The 26,167-nt window shown below is 41.7% G+C and overlaps 1 long non-coding RNA gene across 1 annotated transcript; it reads right to left on the bottom strand.

Annotated features, from left to right (window-relative positions):
- Positions 1 to 290: 290 nt before the first annotated feature.
- Positions 291 to 3,600, bottom strand: LOC139473566 (uncharacterized). The gene is made up of 3 exons (XR_011653955.1): positions 3,234 to 3,600; positions 2,115 to 2,246; positions 291 to 365 (listed from the first exon to the last, which is right to left on the bottom strand). It is a non-coding gene; the product is annotated as an uncharacterized lncRNA (long non-coding RNA).
- Between the last annotated feature and the right edge of the window lie 22,567 nt (positions 3,601 to 26,167).

The following is a 26,167-nucleotide window of genomic DNA, read 5'->3' as shown; positions in this document are numbered from 1 at the left end:
ACAGACTCACACCCACAAACAGACACAGACACAAACAAACACATAGGTGGTGGTGGAGGAAAGTTCACATCGATGAGTGTTCTACTGGTCCATCTGTCACTGGCACTGTCGCGAGTACAGGTCGACACCACTTATGCTGAGTCTTATGTCGCTGCTCACGTCGTACCAGAACACGGTGGACAGTCTGCATTCCGAATCATCAGAATCGCGCAGTATAAACTCGAACGTTTTACAGATGATACTCTTAGAGCTGATGCATCTCTGTGAACACTCTTCGACGCTGGTCACATCGTAAATCTCATCGTTGTAACCCATGATACCAAAGTCAGGATAGAGTACAAAGTCAGAACCTAGTTGGACGCACGCTGCAAATACAAACACGTTTTGTCCTTTTAATCACAGAAAACAAATGAGAGAGAGAGAAAGGAATAGAGAGAGAGAGAATAAGAGAGTATTAACAATTAACAGAGTCAAAGTCAAATTTGTTGCCATGGAAACGGATTTTTAAAATTATGAACACTCTTTTAAGTAGCAAAAGGCACAGTTTGACAACCTGGTCTTTCTGTTTGCATAATGTCATGAAAGAACACTTATTAGTTTTGGAGATATGGTCCGGACAAACACACCACAATGAACAGAGTCAAAGTCTTGTTGCCATGGAAACAAGAAAAAATATTAGAAAAATAAATTACTTAATGGCGAAAGGCATCACTAAAGCCTCTGATTAATACATGAAGCAGGTTTTGATGAAAACAGGTTTTGAATAGGTTTATATTTCTGCTTCAGAAACAACGCCCACCTCCGTTTCCACTGAGTCTCATTTGTTCCCAAGGGAACAGGGAAACGGGGAAAAAATGAAATATTAAATTCCTAAATGGCAAATGGCACCACTACAACCTCTGGTTAATACATGTAGCAGGTTTGGATGAAAAATGTTGACTAGGTTTTTATTTCTGCTTCAGAAACGACACCTAACTCCGTTTCTCCGTCTACCTTGTTTTTAATGAAAACAGGGAAAAATCTGTTTAATATATCTGTCATTTTTTGTTGTTGAAAGATTTTGAACGGTTTTCGAGTTGTGCTCCGGAAAAGAAATCCACCCCCTTATGAGACAAAGCAGAAATTGTTTCCATGGAAATCGAGAAACAAAAAAAATGACAAAAATCCGTAAATAGCAAAAGGCACAACTTCGGGATCTGTTTGATAAATCTGCAATTTATTTTGAAAAATATTGAATTGTTTGTTAGCTCCGGAAACGAAATGATGACGGACGGACGGATGGACCGACAGACGAGACGTCGACTGTATCCCCCATTATATGAGGGTGGTGCTCGTTTCCGGAGCAATGTGTTATACAGATCAGTGCGTTAAAATTTAACGTCGCATCGGCATTATTTCAGCCATAATAGCGACGAGACCAAGTTAATATATTCACAATTGAGTTATGAATGCAAATTTATATTTAAAAACACATCGCAATTTCGGATGACTTTTGAAGCTAAGATCGAGGGGTACAGCTTTATTACACTTGTTTGTCGAATGTTGGTTTCTACTCTGTTACACTGGGAGCCTGTTTGTCGTGTGTCTTAGAACATGTTTCGTTTTGTTCTAAAAATACTTTTCTTATACTTACACTGGTAGTCTGTTTGTCGATCGTTTGAGAACTGGATTCTTTTGGTTCTAAAATTACTTTTCTTAAACTTACACTGGGAGCCTGCTTGTCGTGTTCTTGAGAACAGGTTTCTATTGGTTCTAAAATTACTTTTCTTAAACTTACACTGGGAGCCTGTTTGTCGTGTTCTTAAGAACAGGTTTTTATTGGTTCTAAAATCACTTTTTTCATACTTACACTGCGAGCCTGTTTGTCGTGTTTTTGAGAACAGGTTTCAATTGGTTCTAAAATTACTTTTCTTAAACTTACACTGGGAGCCTGCTTGTCATGTTCTTGAGAACAGGTTTCTATTGGTTCTAAAATTACTTACACTGGGAGCCTGTTTGTCGTGTTCTTGAGAACAGGTTTCAATTGGGTTTGTAATTACTTACACTGGGAGCCTGTTTGTCGTTTGTTTGAGAACGGTTTTATTTGATTCTGTAATTACGCTTCTTATACTTACACTGGGAGCATGTTTGTCGTGTGTTTGAGAACTGGTAGCCCAGGACACACCGACATCCACCCTTGTTACACTCGGCGTTGGTGAGGACGCAGTCTGCAGAGATGCTGCATGACATCCCCAACGTCATGCGTCCTGAAAGGAGTAAGTTGTGTATTACGTTGCTTTCGAAGACATTTTACTTAGAGCTTACACAACGCCAATACGTCACAGGTTTTGTATACACCACGTTCATTCCCGTGAATACATACAGCCTTATGCGATGTTGGCGCTTGCTTCACTAACGACCTGGTTAAATTTAGACAGAGAGAAGCGAACGAGTGCCGAGACCAGGGCGTGCCCAGATTAAATCGAAAAAACAAACCGGCATCATATCTCGTGCAACCTGTGCAGTAGCATTTCGGTCACCTACTTTACAAGGGGGTACGGGTGGCCCAGTCATATAAGACGCCGCGATTCGCTGTGCAGAGTTGCGTCCCAGAAACCTATGATTGCGGGTTCGAATCCCGGTTCGGCCCGATTAAGTTTCTAGGTTTGTCAGCACCATACCCGTGCTCGTGGGTTTCACCGAAGTGGTAAACGTCTGAGACCTGCATCACTTCGGGCTTTCCTCCCACATTAAGCTGACACGCCGTGATATAACTGGAATACTGTTAAAAGCGGCGTTAAACCCAACTCACTCACTCACTCTACTTTACACAATGCTTCAATATAAAACAATGGTAGGGTTCGCATATAGTTTGGAGAAGAGCTTATCAAATGTCAACCAAACAAGTTATTGTATTAAGTAAAAATGAGGATTTCTTTTTCATTTTTAACTGAAAAAATATTATTTTATTTTATAAAAGAAAAGAGCACCAGCACACTCCTCGTTCCTATGTTTGGAAGATGTATGATAGTATACAGTAAAGTGTTAACATTATATGGAATCCGGGATAAAATTGGTCCCCATTAATCTATGCTGGTCGTAAATGTTGACTAAAATTGATTGGGCCTTCAGGCTGGGTGACTTGATTTATTGTGTGTCAACGTTCCCAGTCGACGTGGCACGCTGTTCGTAATATCAACCACTGGTTTGGCAGATTGTGTATCAGTTGACAGTGTATGGTGAAAACAACAAACCTTTTGTCGTTGGAGTGCTTGTTGTTGTCGTAGTAGTTGTGGTTGATGTGGGAGTTGTTGTGGGCGTTGTGGTAGTGGTAGCGGTTATAGACGTCGGAGTTAGAGTGCTACTAGGGGTTTCTGTAGTAGTTGTGGTAGTGGTGGTTGACGTAGGCGTTGTAGTACTAGGTGCTGTCGTCGTAGCAGGGGTTGTGGTAGTGGGAGTGGTAGTGGTGGTTGACGTAGGCGTTGTAGTACCAGGTGCTGTCGTCGTAGCAGGGGTTGTGGTAGTGGGAGTGGTAGTGGTCGTTGACGTAGGCGTTGTTGTTGTACTGGGACTTGCCGTCGTGGTTGGAGTTGCGGTAGTTGTGGTCCAGGTAGGATTTATTCTGTCTTGTAATGAACATATATGTTCCACTGAGTACATTTTTGCTGTACCGAATATACATGCTGCACTGATTGAATACACCATCTTCTTGAGGCAAGGGAGTTAACTGACTATAAAAGTCCAGTTTCCACCCTTGCCGAACCAGACTGGAATTTAGAGGCTCGATCGTAGCGCCACCAGTGGCTATGACCAGTTATGTCCCTTCTATGAAGCTTCTTTTGTCCAATCCAGCCTAAATATAACTACGAAATTCCAGCCTAGTTTGGCAAGGGTAGACCCTGGACTTTTTTGTCAGTGGACTCCCTAGCTTGCCTCGGGAAGATGTGGCTGCACTGAGTATAGATGCTTCACTGAATATACTTGATGCATATACTTGACAGTATGTATTGTTGCACTGAATATATGCTGCACCAAATATACATTCTGCACTGACTGAATAAACATGCTGCACTGCCTGAATATACTGGCACTGACTGAGTATATATGCTTCACTGAGTATACACACTGCACTGATTGAATATACATGATGCACTGCCTGTATAAACAGGATGCACTGGTTGAATATACATGCTGCACTGGTTGAATATACATGCTGCACTGATTGAATATTCATGATGCACTGATTTAATATACACGATGCACTGATTGAATATACATGATGCACTGAGTATACATGATAAACTGAGTATACATGATGCACTGATTGAATATACATGATGCACCGATTGAGTATACATGATGCACTGATTATACATACCTGGAAAACAGAGGTAGGAGGTGGCTGCCTTGGTGTGAACACAAATTTTGCCGGGGCCACAGGGCCGGTCTCCACAGGGCCCCATTCTGCCCTGTGAGTGTCCAATATATATATATATATACATTGTCAGTGCAACGAAATAACCTGTCTACATTATTATAAATGATGTACAGAGCGACATAATTCACCCCAGCGACATGCAATGACGGCCAAGAAGTACATCGACAGTAATGAAAGTGCTACATGTAAGTTTCGACCCGTGGAGATCCGGGATAGAATAGGTCTTCAGCAACCCATGCTTGCCTTAAAAGGCGACTATGCTTGTCGTAAGAGGCGACTAACGGGATCGGGTGGTCGGGCTCGCTGACTTAGTTGAAGCATGTCATCGATCCCAATTGCGTGGATCGATGCTCATGATATCAATCACTGAATCGTCTGGTCCAGACTCAATTATTTACAGACCACCGTCATATAGCTGGAATATTGCTGACATACATCAACCAAGTTAGCGAGCCTGACCATCCGATCCCGTTAGTTGCGTAGTCGCTTCTTACGGCAAGCATAGTTTGCTGAAGATCTGTTCTACCCCGGATCTTATCTGAACAGAATTCTTCTGGCACGCCTCAATTACTTACCAGCAGGTAATATTTTAGGTGCGCCATTTCAAAATATATAGAATAAGGAAACTATTTCCTTTCACATAGGCTTAATCTGCAGCCACCTTTTTGCCATGGCCTGTCTGGCAGACAAGTTCTCCTGAGTGGTTCTTTTCTTCTAAGAAGGTGTAATGAGTGCAGTATCAATACAACAAGATTATTGGATGAATAGATTAAAATGAATTTAAATAAATTTAAATAAAATTTAAATAAAATTTAAATAAATTTAAATAAATTCAAAATAATCCATTGCTTAATTATAGGTTGTCATATCACTGATCTAAGATGGCAGGGCGACCAGTGCTTTTAAAACCACGACTGCCGCATTGATTTTTCTGTGTTCCTGAAGCGTCGGCATTGCGTCGCCAGATTATAACTAGAACTTTTTGCGTGACAATTGATTTGTTGACTGGGCTCTTAATTCCACCATTAACTGTTTTCATTACAAAGAATGACGGTGTCCGCTTTGTGTATACTGTATATATACTGTATATTATCATCCAAAACTGGTTCCCACAGGAGATATCACTTGGATGAGATCAAGCGATATCTACACTATAGATATCGCTGCAAGGAAATGAAATCACAATGCTTTGCAGACCATTGTGTCGTCACTGGTTACCATGACGTCACAATCAAATGACATCACTAATGGCTCTGCTACTGAAGCTGTTAGCAGTACTTTTTTACACCGAAGACACTGCTAATAACTGTCAACAAATTGAAAAAGATGGAAGAATGATGTTGGATGATAAATAAAATCTCACCCTTGTGTCTTTTGATATCAAATATATCAACACTCGTTGATAAAAGTAGCAAAAATCCTCGGCAAGCCTCGGAATTTTTCCACTTTTATCAACTCGTGTTGATATATTTGATATCAAAAGACACTCAGGTGAGATTCTCTATTTGTTTGCCCATTAGTACTGGAACTGCCGGAAGTCATTTCTACCATGACAGTTTACACTCCGGCATTCTCATTCCGATACCTGGAGAAGGTCCATCTGCTGATCGGCCAGTCTCGCATTAACGACCAAGAGGGCAAAACGTCACAGCATCGATTTTGTGTGATTAATATTGATCACCAACAATATATTTCGGCCTTAAACAGAGGAGTTAATTTTGTATAAGATGAGGGCATGGAAAACACAACAATAAAAAGGGAAATTGTTGTCGTGAAAAGCACCGGGTAGTCAAACTAAGTGACGATGATGTTTCAGCGGCCTGAAGAGCAGCTGGTTCGACTTGTGCGCGATTCTGGCACCATCACTGTCCTTGTGAGAGTCTAGCTAATGCATTAAAGTGATGTCCGTGTGGAAGGACGTTGATGTGTTTCCGTGTGAGATAATACGTGCCGTATTTGGCATGAGCTTTTGCTCTGCGATTCGTCGGTGCGGCATTATAAGTGATGTTGAATGTAATCTTAGGATGAAGAGACATGTTTGTGAGTGTATTATTGATTATGTTATTTTCGAGTTACTCGGCAGTGTGGGACAACGGGTAGCCTCGTTGGTAAAGCAGACCCGGACTCGATTCTCCAAATAGATACAGTGGTACACACACACACACACACACACACACACACACACACACACACACACACACACACACACACACACACACACACACACACACACACACACACACACACACACACACACACACTGACTTTCTTTCATATTATTGTGGGGCAGGCTGGCCGAGACGTCTAAGGCGCCGCCATTCGCAGTTCAGAGTCACGTGCCTTTTGCACTCCATAAACCTTTCATTGCGGGTTCGAAACCCAGTTCGCCCCGATTATGCATTTCCGTTCTATATTCGTTGACATCATCCCCGTGGATTTCACCAAACGCTGGTAAACGTCTAAGACCGGCATCGCTTTGGAATTTCCTCAGACATTAAGCTGACACGCCGTAATATGACAGGGATGCTGTTAAAAGCGGCGTTAAACACAACTCACTCACTTACTCACTTTCATGTTATCCTAATCACCTGACACATGTTAAATGTATTGCTCATTGTTGATTTGGACCATTGAGCTCCGACACGGGTACTTGCGAATATTCATATCACTTTCTCTATTATCCTAATCACCTGACACATGTTAAATGTATTGCTCATTGTTGATTTGGACCACTTCACTCCGGTTGTTGGAAGTGCTAACGATGTTAATGCATGCACAAGAGCCTCGAGAGACTTTGATCAAATGGAATACACATCAATGGCTCACAGTAGACGTGGCTTAGGACTTTTCAAGCCAATCCTCTTAGACCAAAAGAAACCGAACTAGAACAAATCTATTCCAGCATTATCATACTCGTTTTACGTGCTTTTGTCCAAGGTAACTCGGCCACTCACTCTCACTCACGGAATAGGGAGCGTTTCCTTCATGGCACTGCTAAGAGTGAGTGGGTGAGTGAGTGAGTATGGTTTTACGCCGCTTTTATCAATATTCCAGCAATATCACGGCGGGGGGACACCAGAAATGGGCTTCACACATTGTACCCATGTTAGGAATCGAACCCGGGTCTTCGGCGTGACGAGCGAACGCTTTAACCACTAGGCTACCCGACCGCCCCACTACTAAGACATGTAATGTAGGCAGGTTATACACACAGCAGGTTCAGTGATGAGATATTCTGGTTAATCATTGAAAACCCCTTCGTCATCTGTGGGATATATCTTATATTGAAATGTGGCGGTCGTGAACATTAGGCTTTCAATATGGACGTCAGGAAGCCATCTTTGTTTACATCAAGAAAACAAATAACTAAAATCCTTCTTCTCAAAAATGAAAAGGACCAGAGACGTAAAACTTGTTGAGTGAGATGGTCCGGGGGTGGGGGTGGGGGGATTTGTATTAAGATTAAATATATTTTCAGCAACAGCTACAAAACCAAATATTTTTTTATATACCCATGAGCCTTAATTTTCCACTAATAAACTAAGCGGCAAAAGAAAGTATAGGTTGGCAATTTGTAATATTCCTAAAAACAGCGATAACTAGTGGAAAGTGGGTATTGGGAATATGACTGCCCAGGAACAGGTACCCAAAAACACCTCACCCGAACGCGCCACATTTGACGGCGCTCGTGCGTTGACAAAGAAATGGTGAAACAGGTTTTCCGCCCATGGCATAAACTGCACGTGCATGTACTACAACGACTTCGTGCTGCTGGAATCCGAGAGTATTGTCCTTTCCGAGGAATGGTACTGACTGCTCAACATCGACGCCTGAGACTGCGATGGGCGAGGCAGGTTCGACGCTGGCAAGTGAGGAATTGGCGTCGAGTGCTGTTTACTGATGAAAGTCGGTTTAACTTGTTTCGAAATGACGGCAGAGAACACGTTTGGCACCGGCGTGTATTCGGGAGGTCCATCCATTCGGCGGGGGAGGTGTCATGGTGTGGGGCGGTATTTGTGGAGATCAGAAGACTGATTTGGTGATTATACAGGGAAACCTGAACGCTGTGCAGTACAGAGACCAAGTGTTGCAGCCAGTTGTGCTTCCGTTCTTACAAAACCAACAGCAGGGGACATTTTTTCAACACAATGCCAGGCCCCATACTGCAAGACTGACTCGGAACTTTCTAAACCAGCAGAACGTTGACGTTTTGCCCTGGCCTGCCCACTCACCCGATATGAATCCTATTGAACATCCGTGGGACCATCTTGACAGACAGATTAGAGCACGCCATCAGCCTCCCGTCAACAGACAAGAATTGCAGCAGGCCCTGAGAGACGAGTGGCAACGGATTCCAGTCCACGTCAAAATCACAGCATGCATTGAGGCAGCTTGACGTCATACACGATATTGAAAGCAACTGTGTCGACAATGAACTTGTTGTGTGTCTGACAATTTTTGGGTGACATTTCAGGCAACTTTTGAAAATGAAATTTCTTACCCCACCATTGTTTCCCCTGAGCTTACATTACCTGTGATTGCACAATTTCATTCAAACTGTGGGCTGATCAATCATTTGTTACCCCTCCCTAGATTACATTATAATTCACAATAAAACCTCTTCTTATTATTTGTTTATCGATCATGGAACTCGACCTATACTTTCTTTTGCCGCCCAGTTTATAACAATATAGCTGGTGTGGCAGGCATTTTCTTTTCTTTCTTTTCAAAAGCCTGAAGCATAATTAATTCTTCAAGAACTTTCGAGGACAAATGCTTTTTATCGATAAAATCATATGCCCCCTTCCCAGAATATCAAATGTTTTTTTCCCTTAGCTCACCTTTTCGCGAACACCCGATGTCATCCCTATTTGACAGTGATTCATAAACACCTGTTCATGATAAAGTCGCAATCGCACAATCGACTCTTCCTTTTGCAGATTTGTTATAAATATGCCAAGGGTTTTGTCACTCTCATTTAGCAGAGGTACTCAACATATATGTTTTTTTATCAGAATTTGTTGACAGGCGCGGCGGGAAAAAGATAATATTGTTCTCAAAATTTTAATCATTCCTCAATTGTGAACTGTTGTGACGGCGTATCGAAATATCTTATATAACGCGGCAAGAGTATAAATTACATAGATCGTTATATATACAGAACAAAACCTTTCAGGTAACATGAATATTTGTGGGTTTTTTAATGAAGTTGAGTGCTCAGTCTCCACTAAAAGAATATCCCCAAAAATAATCACGATCCCTAACATTTTATGTTCAGTATATATTGTGTCTGGGCCCCGAAGACCAAACAATAGAAGCTTTAAGCAAGTTGTAACGCCTCTTCATTGACACGGCCTACGAAATAGCGCCTGAAATTAACAAAGCCAGTTAGCCTGGGTACATTGACCAAGCAGTTATATTGAGTTGTTACATACAGTAAACTACGGTTATAACGAACTCAAAGGGACCACTTATTTTAGTTCGTTATAACCGTAGTTCGTTATAAGCACATATACATCATATATACAACAAATGACCGGGACTAAAAAATAAGTTCGTTATATCAGTCAGTTCGTTATAAGCGCGTTCGTTACAACCGTAGTTTACAGTACCTGACATGACAAGGTGGGGTCGCCAGGGATATGTACCAGGTTACACCTTCTTATTCCAAACTCCCAGGAATAATGACTGCATCCTTCATACGATCTGCACATTGCCCAACACTGGATTTGTGAGGCCATCGTGTTGGTCATGATGACGCTACCTCTCTGCCCGGCTTCTTGGCCTACGTTGACTTTAGGGATGTCATTCAGCTCGCAGTCAACTTCAACCAAACACTCACACCTCGGTGATTGCGTGGCAAATATATTTATAAGTAGAACGAACTTTACCTTTGCTAACATGTTCGGAATTGAGAAGATGTTCTAATGGCAACGGCTAAGTCACTGTTCATCAGCGAGTCCTCTGCCTCAGCAGCCTACCGATGCCCCAGCGTTAATAGCCGTCACGACGCGAGTGTTCAGCTAAGACAGCCCTGAGTATTGATTAGCATAGGTGTGTTTTGTACGCGGGGTGACTGGAATTTGGCTTGAGATTAGATATTTTTAGCTGCAAAACCAGATATATTTTTATCAAAACTATGAACCTGAATATTTTTCTAAAGTAAAGCAACAACACAGCTAACAACAGCATAATTTTAGTGGCAGGCGATTTCTATTTTTTAACAGTCTGAAGCATAATTATTTTTCTCAAGAATTTTTGGAGACAAATTTGTTTCGATAACATCCCAGAAACCTCAGTATCAAAACGTGTTTGCGAAAAGTTGAGTGTTTCCTGCCCTACCATTGGTACCCGTCACAAACACACGCAAAGGCAAGTTAAAGACAAAGAAATTGCATCTGACATATTCCAGTCACAAATTCATCGATTTTTATTGCTAAAAATAGCTTTGAAAACAAAATAGGGAAGCAGATTTTAGTCAACCCCGAGAAAGTACATCGACATCACCATTCTCTATTGTACCAATATTCAATATTGGTGATTAAGTGTCATTATATAAACTCTAACTAACCGATCAGTAACAATCATGTAATGTTGGAAATATTAAAGTAAGTGTACATGTTCTTAGTGTGTGTGACATGGATACATATATAGACGAAACATATGAATTATGATCAGGATTCATTTGTATCCCATCAGCTCGTGTGAATCAGGTCCAAACACATCTGTTTAGTCATGTATCACGTGTTATACATCTAGTTTGTCCCAGCGCATTATTCAAGATTATTCATAATTTCAAGATTAAAGAGTCTAAATAATCAGAAACAACGCTTCTGTATTTATTCGTCTTTGGGAATTCCCAGGTCCTTCAGTGTTTTCGTCATTTCAAGACCTTGGACACGGTCTCGTGAAAAACGTATGGACGTCAAATTGTGTCGTTCATTTAAGGATTGACTGTGTATTTTTTTCGGTTCATTGAGGTATGAATCGAAAACCGATGTGCAAACTGTATGAATCCGCGTAGAAATCCGAACCGAAAAAAATACACAGTCAATGCTTATAATTAGATTTGACATCGAAAACATGTTTTATCTACATTAGTTTAATCAAAAACAGTTGTATATATCAAAGCAGACAAAAATGACGAGATTGATAAACATTCCAGGTGTAGGAATACATACTGTGGCGTGACATGAATCAGGTGATTGTTTAATTTATGCACATAACTTGACAACGCCTACGTCAGCAGCCAATCAACGGAGAGTAGGATAAAAGACAAAGATTAATAGGACCTGTCAATCAGGGCAAGAGGCAAGGAGAACTGCAACAGTCAGACTGTAACGAACCGGAACAAATATGTCCGGGAGAAGGCGGCTGTTTCAAATGATATGGTCAGTAACCGTCAGACTCCAACATCAGTTCCCTGAGAACGGAAAGACACATTTGGAAAAAAGCGAGTTTGAAATGAACCCAAAGAAATGCAAGTTGTGGAACCGAGGCGAGCGGTTTGGTTTGGTTTGGTTTGTTTTTTGTTTAACACCACTCTCAGCAATATTCCAGCAATATGACGGCGGTCTGTAAATAATCGAGTCTGGACCAGACAATCCAGTGATTGACATCATGAACATCGATGCACGCAATTGGGATCGATGACATGTATGAACCAAGTCAGCGAGCCTGACCACCCGATCCCGTTAGTCGCCTCTTACGACAAGCATATTCACCTTTTCCGGCAAGCATGGGTTGCTGAAGACCTATTCTACCCCGGATCTTCACGGGCGCCGAGGTGAGCGGGGAAAAAACAGGCTAGCGAGCCTGCACGTTTGCTGTTTCATTCCTTCTCGGCCTGCCGTCTCAAAGAGTTGTTTAGACAATGAATATGCATAAATCTGGCTTAATGTCATATGCATGACGATACACGTGAGCAGAGCACATGTATAACCTCATGAACACATTGGCGCCAATTTGGGAGTAACGCGTTCAGTTCAGCATGAGTGAGTGAGTTGGGTTTAACGCCGCTTTTAACAGTATTCCAGTTATATCGCGGCGCGTCAGCTTAATGTGGGAGGAAAGCCCGAAGTGATGCAGGTCTCAGACGTTAACCACTTCGGTGAAACCCACGAGCACGGGTATGGTGTTGACAAACCTAGAAACATAATCGGGGCGAACCGGGATTCGAACCCACAATCATAGGTTTCTGGCGTAGCCAGTTATCAAGGGACGCAACTCTGCACAGCGAATCGCGGCGCCTTAGACGACTGGGCCACCCGTGCCCCCCCCCCCCCCTTCAGCATGACCCTTGGCGGCGGAGTATGAGAAAACAACAGAAACGGCAAAAAGTGACAAGCACAACCAAGAAATATACTACTCAAAAGAAGTTAAGGATCACCCGATTCTTTCATATTGGTAATGTTAATCTGTCATGGCATGAGAGATTAACTATTGTAATATGAAAGAATCAGGGGATCCTTAACTTCTTTTGAGTAGTATATATTAAGAATGTTGTGGCTGTGGAGAATGTTGCGTTCCCCACACATTTCTTGAAAGATAATAAACATATTTTGTATGCTTATTGACTAAACATAATATTCCTGTAGTATATTTTTGTTCTATTATTCGAATGGTGTTGCTACCGCACTTTCAGTTCTTGATGCTCGAAGTTCTTACACAACCACAACTTATGACAAACCATCTACCCGAGGCAAGGGGGTTAACAGACTATGAATGTCCAGTTTCCACCCTTGCCGACCCAGACTGGAATTTCTGGGCTCAGTGGTTATTACGAGTTGTGTCCCTTCTTTGTCTCTCCGATTGGCCAATCAGATTCCATCTCTCATATTACTTGTATTTGCTTCAAACAAAATGGCGGTGCCCAGTCAAGGCGATCTGATGATCTATATTGTTACAAAACGGGTCTTACACTGCGAAGTGCATCAAATCACGTGAGCACCTTGATTAAAAATATGAAAACATTTGGAAAATATCGGCTTTGCAAATGTTGCAATCGCCCAAAATCTGCACGACAGTTTACAAACCGGATTTCGATTTCGTTACGCGATTTTGATTGGACTATGCATAGACTCGTTAGTCCAGCCAAATGTAACTCCATAATACCAGCCTTATTCGGCAAGGGTGGAAACCGGACATTTATAGTCAGTTAACTCTCTTGCCTCGGGAGTGAGTGAGTGAGTTTGGTTTTACGCCGCTTTTAGCAATATTCCAGCAATATCACGGCGGGGGTCACCAGACATGGGCAAACACAAGGATATGTGGGTATCTTTCAATTACTATAAATTATTAACTCAAGATTCACAGATACTGTTTGAGGATTTGAGACCACACTTGTCAACTTTGTATCAAATGTTTCAGTTCTCCCACATGTTCTGTGCCTACACTAACGATGCATAGCGTCAGGTTTCTGCAGTTGACGGATTAACGGCACATCAACTGTTAACTATAGTATTCAGAGTAATGAGCATGGAAAATTTTAACGATCGCATTATTTATGCATTTTCTCATTTATTTGACTGGAGTTGATGAATTCATGATGCAGTGTAATATGCCTTGGAGATTGAGCAAATCAGTAAATAATGTGCGATTATTATTTCATGATATTTTCCGGTGTTGTGTTCATGCTCATTAAGAGATAAAAATGAATATTATGACATTTATATTGGGGTCAAACGTTGTAACACACACCATGAAACCCCGAGACTATCGTCGTGACAACGAAACATTCATTTTACCGATGAACGTAATCACGTGTGTTTGTACATTGCGGATATTCTCAGGAAGAAAAGAACTTTGGTTTAGACAAGTTATTTCTTATTAAAGTAAACTAGTCTTAGTTCTGTATATTAAAATATGGTCGAAATGCATGTCATATTGATGATGTGCAATATATCGAGTGTTTCAGAAACTCATGGCATCGTCACTATAAATGCAATTAGAAATGAGACAGAAATATTACGTGCTACTGAAGATGCATAATTTGTATGAGGTATGTTCACAGCTGTATTAGAGTATTGTACACTCTTCAATCACAAAATTAATGTTCATAACTTAAATTCCAAAACACGTATAGCTCGGTATGACTTGGCTGTAGGGTATAACAAATAACAACAATAAATGAATTATTGTCCAGAGGAAACGGAAAAGTGACAAGTATAGGCGAGAACTTGGCCTGTACTGGTCCAGACTAATGTCGATTTTATAATGCGAGCCCACTGAGATACCAAGCCGACAACAAGGGCCATCTTTAACGTCCTCAGGTATGTCGCGGTCCAGGGGTGGAACCACCGGCCTTAAACTCTTCAGGCATTATCATCATCATCATCATCATCATCATCATCATCGTCGTCGTCGTCGTCGTCGTCGTCGTCGTTGTTGTTGTTGTTGTTGTTGTTGTTGTTGTTATTATTATTATTATTATCATTATTATTATTATTATTATTATTATTATGTACAGATTAAAATAAAAAATGCAGCAAAGAGGGTTTGGGTGATCCTGGCACAGTCAGGCTGGTTAGGCTCACGCCCAGACAGCGAATGGGACTTCTCCCAGGTTGCGCTGCCTAGTCAAACCCAACCAGAAATTTTCGGAGAATGTGAAGACTCTCCAACACTGCAGCCTTCTGCATTACCCAGATTGTCAGAAGGGCTGTATTCCTGGTAGCACACCCAGGTACTCTCCCAATGACAAAAACAGATACGGAGGTACAAAACCTAAGACACCGAGAACAATGGAGAGTCGGACGACTTGGTACTTTGCATGCAAGAGTGACATTTCGAAAGCGAGGTCCGCATATTTGCCATGTTTTACCCGATTTTGTCAATAACATTGGTGTCAAAAGGGACAGAAAATTGAATGATATAAATGAACTCATTGGATTTATCAAAAAGGACAAGATCAGGTTTGTTGCCCTGGATATGTCTGAGAATGTATACCGGCCTATTCCAAAGAATTTTGTAATTATCATTTTCCATGATGCGCTCTACATATCCCGGCTCGTACCATGGATGGACCTCTGTGTCAAAACCACGAGCATGGCGAAGACGGTAATAAAATCATTGAGCCACTCCATCATGTCGCTTAAGATACTGTGTTTGTGCCAAAGCTGGACATCCACTGATAATGTGTTGGACAGTCTCACTGAATTCATTATATAATCTCATTCATTTTTACATTTTGATGCAAAATCACACATTGACGGTTTCGAGGGGGAAGTGACTGGTCCTGAGCAGCAAACAGAAAGGACGTGTTTCACTTTTCAAATCAGCCGATTTCATCCAAGCAAAGGACTTCTCAGCACACTGCACGCAAACTCGATGCAGGGGTCATTCAGAAACTGTTCTCCTAACCGATCCTGGGTCGATTTGATATGGCACTTCGCTTGGTTGATACTCATTTCTGTACCGTCCAGCAGTGGGGTAATCGTCACTGGTCAAATGAGTCCCGATTCACTTTGCAGTTCCTTGATAGGCGTGGTCGTGTCGGGCGACGTCGACATGAACATCAATCTAATGTCAACCTGAGACCTCAGGACAGATTTGGCGGTGGATCGGTTATGATGTGAGGTGAATCACTTTCTAACCGAACCCCTCTCCATATTGTGCAAGGAAGGGTCACTGGATATGATGCCCTTTGTTGTCCCGTAGGCAAGGCGTAAGGGTCGACGTTTTGTCTTTCAGGACGACAACGCCATTGCTCACCGTGCACGAATCGTCCATGGCTACCTCCAGCAGCACAACATCTATACAAAGTCATGGCCATCAATGAGCCTAGCCTAGAGCCTGGACACGTCTGGACATGATAAGAAGACGTGGAGACGTGTGCATCAACGTCACAGGCCGCCGACCTCGTTGGTTGAACTTGGCTAGGCGCTGCAAGAGGAGTGGGACAGACTCCCACTAATCGCCACAGAGAGACTCATACACGGTATATCTCGTCGAGTTAATGAATGATTGACAAATCTTGGCGGTATTGAACACTACTGATCCAGAAACGCTCACTTTAAATTTCCCATTTAACACCTATCGTCATTCAAGACCGTTGGCGGGGCGGTCGGGTAGCCTAGTGGTTAAGGCGTTTCCTCGTCACGCCGAAGACCCGGGTTCGATTCCCGACATGGGTACAATGTGTGAAGCCCATTTCTGGTATCCCCCGCCGTGATATTGCTGGAATATTCCTAAAAGCGGCGTAAAACCGTACCCACTCACTCAAGACCGTTGGCGGTCATAGCATCTACTGTCAAAATCTACCTGTTGTAATGTGTTCCCCGGATATCATCATGCATGTTTGGGTTTTAGGAGTGTACCCCTGACTTTTACATATATATTACTTCTGAACATCACCCAAACTTTGAAAAAGCTTGGATATTATTGTTTCGTTCACGGCGATTTATTCGATTCTAGAAGAGTGTATATGACTATGAATTTAACCCCGATGCACATGGACGTGTGGGGGAGTGTACCCACACGTTATGCATTTTAAAAGTTTCACGTCATATTCACCACCCTTACATGGTAGTCCCTACACACCATTTTCCTGATAGCAATTAATTGCAGAGCGTCGATGAAGTCTGGGTAAACAAATACTCAGCGGACACAGGAAACTTCATTGGTCTGTGGCAATGGTTACCGCACAGCAAAGTGGATCTCCTCGCCATATGGTACTAATTACGCCACCGACGTGTGCACTAACGAGCAAATGTTGGCATATAATGCAGTTATATTACCAAACTGTTAACATGCGAAGTCTTATGGTATACTTCCAATTACCTATGAACGAACATATTCCATACGTTAGAAAATACGTGAAAACGATGACCATGTTTACACATCTCTTCTGTATGTTTGGAGTCACCTGTTTGCTTTTTTTATTTCATGACCTGCGTAATTTATACAGATTTGGCGGCAAAATAACATTTTGGACATAATATGGTTCTCAGATTACACGTTCACTTTCTTTGCGAGCAATATTTTGGAAATACTGTCCAATCTTATCGTTGCCTTCCGTATATTGTGCGTGAAGTGATTAAAAAAATAGGATGTGAAATTATTATTGTCATCATTTAATCTAACTACCATTGTTTGCAGGATATTTAAAAAAAATACTATAGCATTTATTCTTGAGTAGATTTGTTTCTCTGTCTCTCTGTCAATTAATCATAAGAATGATTTTAATGTGGTTTTGCGTTTAAAGCACAACAAATGTAACCGATTTCGTTCACACGATTTTACCTCCATAAACCAAAATAAAATTGACGTTAAACTTATTAACTCTTAAATCCATAAGGTCAAATTGTATTTTCCAGCACATACGGGAACAGATAACAGACACACATATACATATGTATACATATACACACGCACGCACGCACGCACGCACGCACGCACGCACGCACGCACGCACACACACACACACACACACACACCACCGAATACCAGATGACCATCCCCTTACAGAGAAGGGTAAAACTGTCAACATACATGTGCACCTGTACATCGATCACGCCTCCACGGGCAAACCATCAGTGAAATTACGTACATTACGTAGATGTTAGTATGATCTACGTGGATGTAAGTATGATCTACGTAGATGTAAGTATGATAACGTAGATGTGAGTATCATCTACGTGGATGTAATTATGAACTATGTATATTTGAGTATCATCTACGTGGATGTAAGTATGATCTATGTATATATGAGTATCATCTACGTGGATGTAAGTATGATCTATGTATATATGAGTATCATCTACGTGGATGTAAGTATGAACTATGTATATTTGAGTATCATCTACGTGGATGTAAGTATGATCTATGTATATATGAGTATCATCTACGTGGATGTAAGTATGACCTATGTATATATGAGTATCATCTACGTGGATGTAAGTATGATCTATGTATATATGAGTATCATCTACGTGGATGTAAGTATGATCTATGTATATATGAGTATCATCTACGTGGATGTAAGTATGATCTATGTATATATGAGTATCATCTACGTGGATGTAAGTATGATCTACGTGGATGTAAGTATGATCTACGTAGATGTAAGTATGATAACGTAGATGTAAGTCTGATCTACGTGGATGAAAGTATGATCTATGTAGATGTAAGTCTGATCTACGTGGATGTAAGTTTGATCTGCGTAGATATAAATATGATCTACGTAGATGTAAGTATCATCTACGTAGATACAAGTTTTATCTAGGCAGATGACATTTTTTTAAGAATGTGGCACTAAGCTTGCATAGCTTAGACACCGGTGGGACCCTTGCATACTTCTAAAACTCAACCACAGCATCAAGACTAACTGTATCACGCACCAAAACGAAATATTGCTGTAGGATTCTCAGGATGTGTTTAAGTTCACCAAGGTTTATCAGTTCAGTGTAGGGGACCACAGTAAGTGATTGCGTGCGTGAGTGCGTGCGAGAGTGCGTGCGAGAGTGCGTGCATGAGTTGTCCACCCTGGTTTTCGGCGTAACGAGCTAAGTTTTAACAAACTAGTCCTTAAATATGCGACGTCTTTAAATCGTAACGTTACAACCATTTTTTTTAAAGGAATGAACAGTTAGCTGGGATTTTTGTTAGAGACAATTTTCAATCACCACTACAAGACATGCATTCTCTTCTCTGAAAGGTCTTTCCTGCGGGTCGCAATGTAGGCGGTGGATCATACAATATGGTATGATGCATTGTGTGTCGCATGTCAGCACACAATAATAAAGTCACGTCCCCTCCAGTGGCAAGGACAAAGGTTGTTCGCGTGGGATGGTTCGCTCGATAACTCCAATCATACAGAAACTGCATTCAGACCCGGACTAAACATATCAAAGATATGGTGTTAATGATTAGTCTTCACAGCTGATCGATTTCTTGGACGTGTAAAAAAAAGTCTAGCCATGGATATGTAAGCGACATTGTTCACAAAAAACAGCAATTACTCTGAATATTCTACGGGAATTGATCTAACATGCGCGATACAGTATTCACTATTGTGTTAAAGCACTATGTCAATATGATTAGAAAGTTTCCAACTGGCAGTAGATGTTAATGGCATTGGTGCTGGTGCTGTCCTGTTACAGGAAGATGCATCAGGCGTTTATCATTCTGTTTGTTATCATTCACGCAAATTTGACAAACATCAGAGAAATTATTCCACCATTGAAAAAGAAACTTTTGCTCCGTTGTAAGCTTTGCAACAATTGGAAGTGTACTTGGGGACCACTTTGTTTCCTCGTCATAATCTGAAGAACAATAATCATCGCCTTATGCACTGGAGCTTGTCTTTGCAAGAATTCGAAAAAACATCAAGCATATCAAATGTAAGACAATGTTATTGTTGATGCATATTCTCGAGTTGGTTGAATGTGATCGGTTCTGCCTGCACACATGATTTGCATTTTTGTAAACATTTTGCATAATTATCATGTGTTTTGTTTACTATTATTTACTGTAATTAGCAGTTTCTGTACTTTCATCAAAGAAAGCAAAGCAAAGAAAGTTCTCAGTAAGTTCAAACTTTCTTTTCCCGAAGGGTGAGAGCGTTGTATGGCAGTGTATCTATTGTTAAACAATGATTGTAACTTATTACAATGTTTCTGTTGAGATTCAGTGGAAGTTCATTGCATTGCATCCGGACAATGACTAGATGTCAGGAATGTAGTAGAACTATTCAAATTAAGCAGTGTTGAGGAAGTTAGTATATTTAGATGCTCGAATCATCAGTAAACTTCCGGAAAAGCATGGGTGGATGTCAACAGCCTGGTTCCCTGAGTATGCTGCGCTGGCGCTCAGTGTAGCGCTAGCGCAGCATACCCAGGAAACCAGGCTGGGATTTAAAAGAATGTGGTATATTTTGTGATGTTTAAGTGGCACTTGACTGGTCTAGCACTGTGTGGAAAGTGCTGGAAGATGGTTAGGCTACATGAGTTAAGCAGGCGCGTCCCTGTCTCATCTCACAAATCATCTCGCATTACATCAAGACCAACTTTCATTTGAAGATCACTTTTCACCCTGGTGGTCGGAAGCTTATTCTCTTGATAATGTTTTGTTACCAGCTGGCCCAGGTTTCGACCATCATCTTAAACTGCAATTATTAAAATCAATACTTGTTAAGCAATACTGATACTGTTCTATTACCATCTGCTTTGTGTAGTCAATTTTGACAGACTATGGAAGATAACTTAGCCAGAAATTACAACATCAAAGTAATTGTTAGGGTGATACCAGTAGAGCTGTGGGGGTATATAACTCCTAAGGTGTTGGTCCTCGAATGAACCCCAAGGACCTCACAGATCTCTTCTCTCTTGTTTCAAGGTAAGAAACATTTAAATATTCCTATTTTATGACTAAACGTCTTAAGTTGAATCAGTAGTATCGTGTTGAAACGCTCAATCTAATATGTACAAGTTCTAAATGATTGAACCCGTGAAGATCCGGGGGAGAATAGGTCTTCAGCAACCCATGCTTGCCATAAAAGGCGACTAACGGGATCGGGTGGTCAGGCTCGCTGACTTGGTTGATGCAGGTCATCGATCCCAATTGCGTGGATCGATGCTCATGATATCAATCACTGGATTGTCTGGTCAAGTCGTGATACATGATACACGATACACACAGTCGTGATACTTGATACACACAGTCGTGATACATGATACATGTAGTCGTGATACATGATACACACAGTCGTGATACATGATACACACAGGCGTGATACTTGATACACACAGTCGTGATACATGATACACACAGTCGTGATACATGATACATGTAGTGATACTTGATACACACAGTCGTGATACATGATACACACAGTCGTGATACATGATACACACAGTCGTGATACATGATACACACAGTCGTGATACAAGATACACACAGTCGTGATACATGATACACACAGTCGTGATACATGATACACACAGTCGTGATACTTGATACACACAGTCGTGATACATGATACACACAGTCGTGATACATGATACACACAGTCGTGATACAAGATACACACAGTCGTGATACAAGATACACACAGTCGTGATACATGATACACACAGTCGTGATACATGATACACACAGACGTGATACTTGATACACACAGTCGTGATACATGATACACACAGTCATGATACATGATACACACAGTCGTGATACATGATACACACAGTCGTGATACATGATACCCACAGTCGTGATACATGATACACACAGTCGTGATACATGATACATGTAGTCATGATACATGATACACACAGTCGTGTTACATGATACACACAGATCTGATACATGATACTCACAGTCGTGATACATGATACAAACAGTCGTGATACATGATACACACAGTCGTGATACATGATACACACAGTTGTGATACATGATACACACAGTCGTGATACTTGATACACACAGTCGTGATACATGATACACACAGTCGTGATACAGGATACAAGCAGTCGTGATACATGATACACACAGTCGTGATACATGATACACACAGTCGTGATACATGATACTCACAGTCGTGATACATGATACACACAGTCGTGATACATGATACCGGCAGTCGTGATACATGATATACACAGTCGTGATACACGATACACACAGTCGTGATACATGATACACACAGTCGTGATACAAGATACACACAATCGTGATACATGATACACACAGTCGTGATACAAGATACACACAGTCGTGATACATGATACTCACAGTCGTGATACACGATACACACAGTCGTGATACATGATACACACAGTCGTGATACATGATACACACAGTCGTGATACATGATACACACAGTCGTGATACATGATACACACAGTCGTGATACATGATACACACAGTCGTGATACATGATACACACAGTCGTGATACATGATGGATGCAGTCGGGCGTAAAAGCCTGGACACGGAATTCTAAGCTGCTTGTGGTGCGAGTGATCTCTGTCGTCGATTTTGACGAATGAGGGTTTTTTCAGCTTCAACCTTCACCTGGGGCACATGTTTATATAGATATGAAACGCATTGTGTATGGACCCGTGAAGATCCGGGGTAGAATAGGTCTTTAGCAACCCATGATTGCCGGAAAAGGCGACTATTCTTGACGTAAGAGGCCACTATCGGGATCGGGTGATCAGGCTCGTTGACTTGGTTGATGCATGTCATCGTATTCCAATTGCGTGGATCGATGCTCATGACATCAATCACTGGATTGTCTGGTTCAGACTCGATTATTTACAGACCGCCGTCACATAGCTTGAATAAGGTTGAGTGTGGCGTTAAACAACAAACAAACAAACATTGTGTATGGCGAATGACACAGCGTTCGAGACCGTTATCCGGGCGGTCAGGGTGGATGAGGCGACGTAAAATCTGAGTTGTCGGGATTCAGCTGCATGTGCAGACTGTACCTGTCATTATCGGTGCGATTTACAGGTATACGACCTTTAACAATAGCCCTAGGTATTTAGATTTGAGCACGAGCACATTGCTCCAATGTCGCCAATTGTTTTTTTCGTAATCGTTGTGTAGGATGAGATGTCTCATTTATGAGTGACGGCGTATCTCGACATCGTCTTTGGCTGATATCTCTCTTCAGAATGACATCACGAACACATGACAGCAGATTAATTTCATACACGTTATATACTGAAACGCAAAAGAAACGTCACCATGGATATATATATATATATATATATATATATATATATATATATATATATATATATATATATATCCATATTTGTCCAAACACTGTAAACATACTTTGAGACATATTAAAAAGATGAAACCTGGCAAAACTGATCAACTGAAATTAAAGTGTCAAATGTTCTTAAAGTGAAACACATCACTAGTCTCTGAGAAAATAGCATCAGAAGCAGTATCTCATGTGTCCACCATGTGCATTGATGGTTGCCGTGCAACGTCGATAAATGGAATGGATGAGGCGGTTGATGAAGGCCATAGGCACTTGATCCCACACTCTGAGGAACGCCTGACGCAGTTCAGCTGCAGTTGTCGGCCTTGGTCGGACGTCATTCAGCCGTCTTTGAATCTCGTCCCACAGGTTCTCAATGGGATTTAAATCGGGACTGAGGGCAGACCACTGCATGGTTCCGATGTCGCTCTGCTGGAGAAAGTATCTTGTTGCTCTCGCAGTGTGGGCAGGGGCGTTATCATTCTGAAACTCTTGGTTGTGGCGACGTGCCAGTGAGGTATGGCGTGTGGTCTCAAGACTTGATTAATGTACCGAGCTGCTGTGACACCATTGCCTCTCCCGGGACCGATGTTCTGGAAGACCACAAGGCCGACCCTCTGTGCAAGACCAATTCCCAGCCCACACCATTATGTTCGGACCACCCCACGAGTCTCTCTCAACAACACAAGCATCCGAATAACGTTCCCCGCGGCGTCGCCAGACTCTCTCTCTCTGCCATCTGCTGTTGAAATACAGTAACGGCTCTCGGCTGAAAAGAGGACTCTTCCTCACTGCTGGTGGCGCCAATGCTGGTGCTGTGTTGCCCACTGTAGACGGCCCCGGCGATGACGTGGGTCCTCGGTGTGGCCTGTGACAGTGGACGTGTCTGCTAGCCAATCGTCGACGCACGGTGTCCGCACTAATGTGTCGCTGGTGTGTCCCCATGGTCTGTCGAGCAGTTTCCGCATCAGTAGCAAAGCGATCTTGAGGATGATGTCGTACAATGGTCGGAAGCTTATTCTCTTGATAATGTTTTGTTACCAGCTGGCCCAGGTTTCGACCATCATCTTAAACTGCAATTATTAAAATCAATACTTGTTAAGCAATACTGATACTGTTCTATTACCATCTGCTTTGTGTAGTCAATTTTGACAGACTATGGAAGATAACTTAGCCAGAAATTACAACATCAAAGTAATTGTTAGGGTGATACCAGTAGAGCTGTGGGGGTATATAACTCCTAAGGTGTTGGTCCTCGAATGAACCCCAAGGACCTCACAGATCTCTTCTCTCTTGTTTCAAGGTAAGAAACATTTAAATATTCCTATTTTATGACTAAACGTCTTAAGTTGAATCAGTAGTATCGTGTTGAAACGCTCAATCTAATATGTACAAGTTCTAAATGATTGAACCCGTGAAGATCCGGGGGAGAATAGGTCTTCAGCAACCCATGCTTGCCATAAAAGGCGACTAACGGGATCGGGTGGTCAGGCTCGCTGACTTGGTTGATGCAGGTCATCGATCCCAATTGCGTGGATCGATGCTCATGATATCAATCACTGGATTGTCTGGTCAAGTCGTGATACATGATACACGATACACACAGTCGTGATACTTGATACACACAGTCGTGATACATGATACATGTAGTCGTGATACATAATACACACAGTCGTGATACATGATACACACAGTCGTGATACATGATACACACAGTCGTGATACAAGATACACACAGTCGTGATACATGATACATGTAGTCGTGATACATGATACACACAGTCGTGATACATGATACACACAGGCGTGATACTTGATACACACAGTCGTGATACATGATACACACAGTCGTGATACTTGATACACACAGTCGTGATACATGATACACACAGTCGTGATACATGATACACACAGTCGTGATACATGATACACACAGTCGTGATACAAGATACACACAGTCGTGATACATGATACACACAGTCGTGATACATGATACACACAGTCGTGATACTTGATACACACAGTCGTGATACATGATACACACAGTCGTGATACATGATACACACAGTCGTGATACAAGATACACACAGTCGTGATACACGATACACACAGTCGTGATACATGATACACACAGTCGTGATACATGATACACACAGACGTGATACTTGATACACACAGTCGTGATACATGATACACACAGTCATGATACATGATACACACAGTCGTGATACATGATACACACAGTCGTGATACATGATACACACAGTCGTGATACATGATACACACAGTCGTGATACAAGATACACACAGTCGTGATACATGATACACACAGTCGTGATACATGATACACACAGTCGTGATACTTGATACACACAGTCGTGATACATGATACACACAGTCGTGATACATGATACACACAGTCGTGATACAAGATACACACAGTCGTGATACACGATACACACAGTCGTGATACATGATACACACAGTCGTGATACATGATACACACAGACGTGATACTTGATACACACAGTCGTGATACATGATACACACAGTCATGATACATGATACACACAGTCGTGATACATGATACACACAGTCGTGATACATGATACCCACAGTCGTGATACATGATACACACAGTCGTGATACATGATACATGTAGTCATGATACATGATACACACAGTCGTGTTACATGATACACACAGATCTGATACATGATACTCACAGTCGTGATACATGATACAAACAGTCGTGATACATGATACACACAGTCGTGATACATGATACACACAGTTGTGATACATGATACACACAGTCGTGATACTTGATACACACAGTCGTGATACATGATACACACAGTCGTGATACAGGATACAGGCAGTCGTGATACATGATACACACAGTCGTGATACATGATACACACAGTCGTGATACATGATACTCACAGTCGTGATACATGATACACACAGTCGTGATACATGATACCGGCAGTCGTGATACATGATATACACAGTCGTGATACACGATAC

This window comes from Haliotis cracherodii, unplaced genomic scaffold, assembly GCF_022045235.1.
Source record: "Haliotis cracherodii isolate W230 unplaced genomic scaffold, xgHalCrac1.p SCAF_3, whole genome shotgun sequence".
NCBI lineage: Eukaryota > Metazoa > Mollusca > Gastropoda > Lepetellida > Haliotidae > Haliotis > Haliotis cracherodii.
The sequence above is the reverse complement of the archived record's forward strand: the minus strand, read 5'-3'. Positions and strand labels throughout refer to the sequence as shown.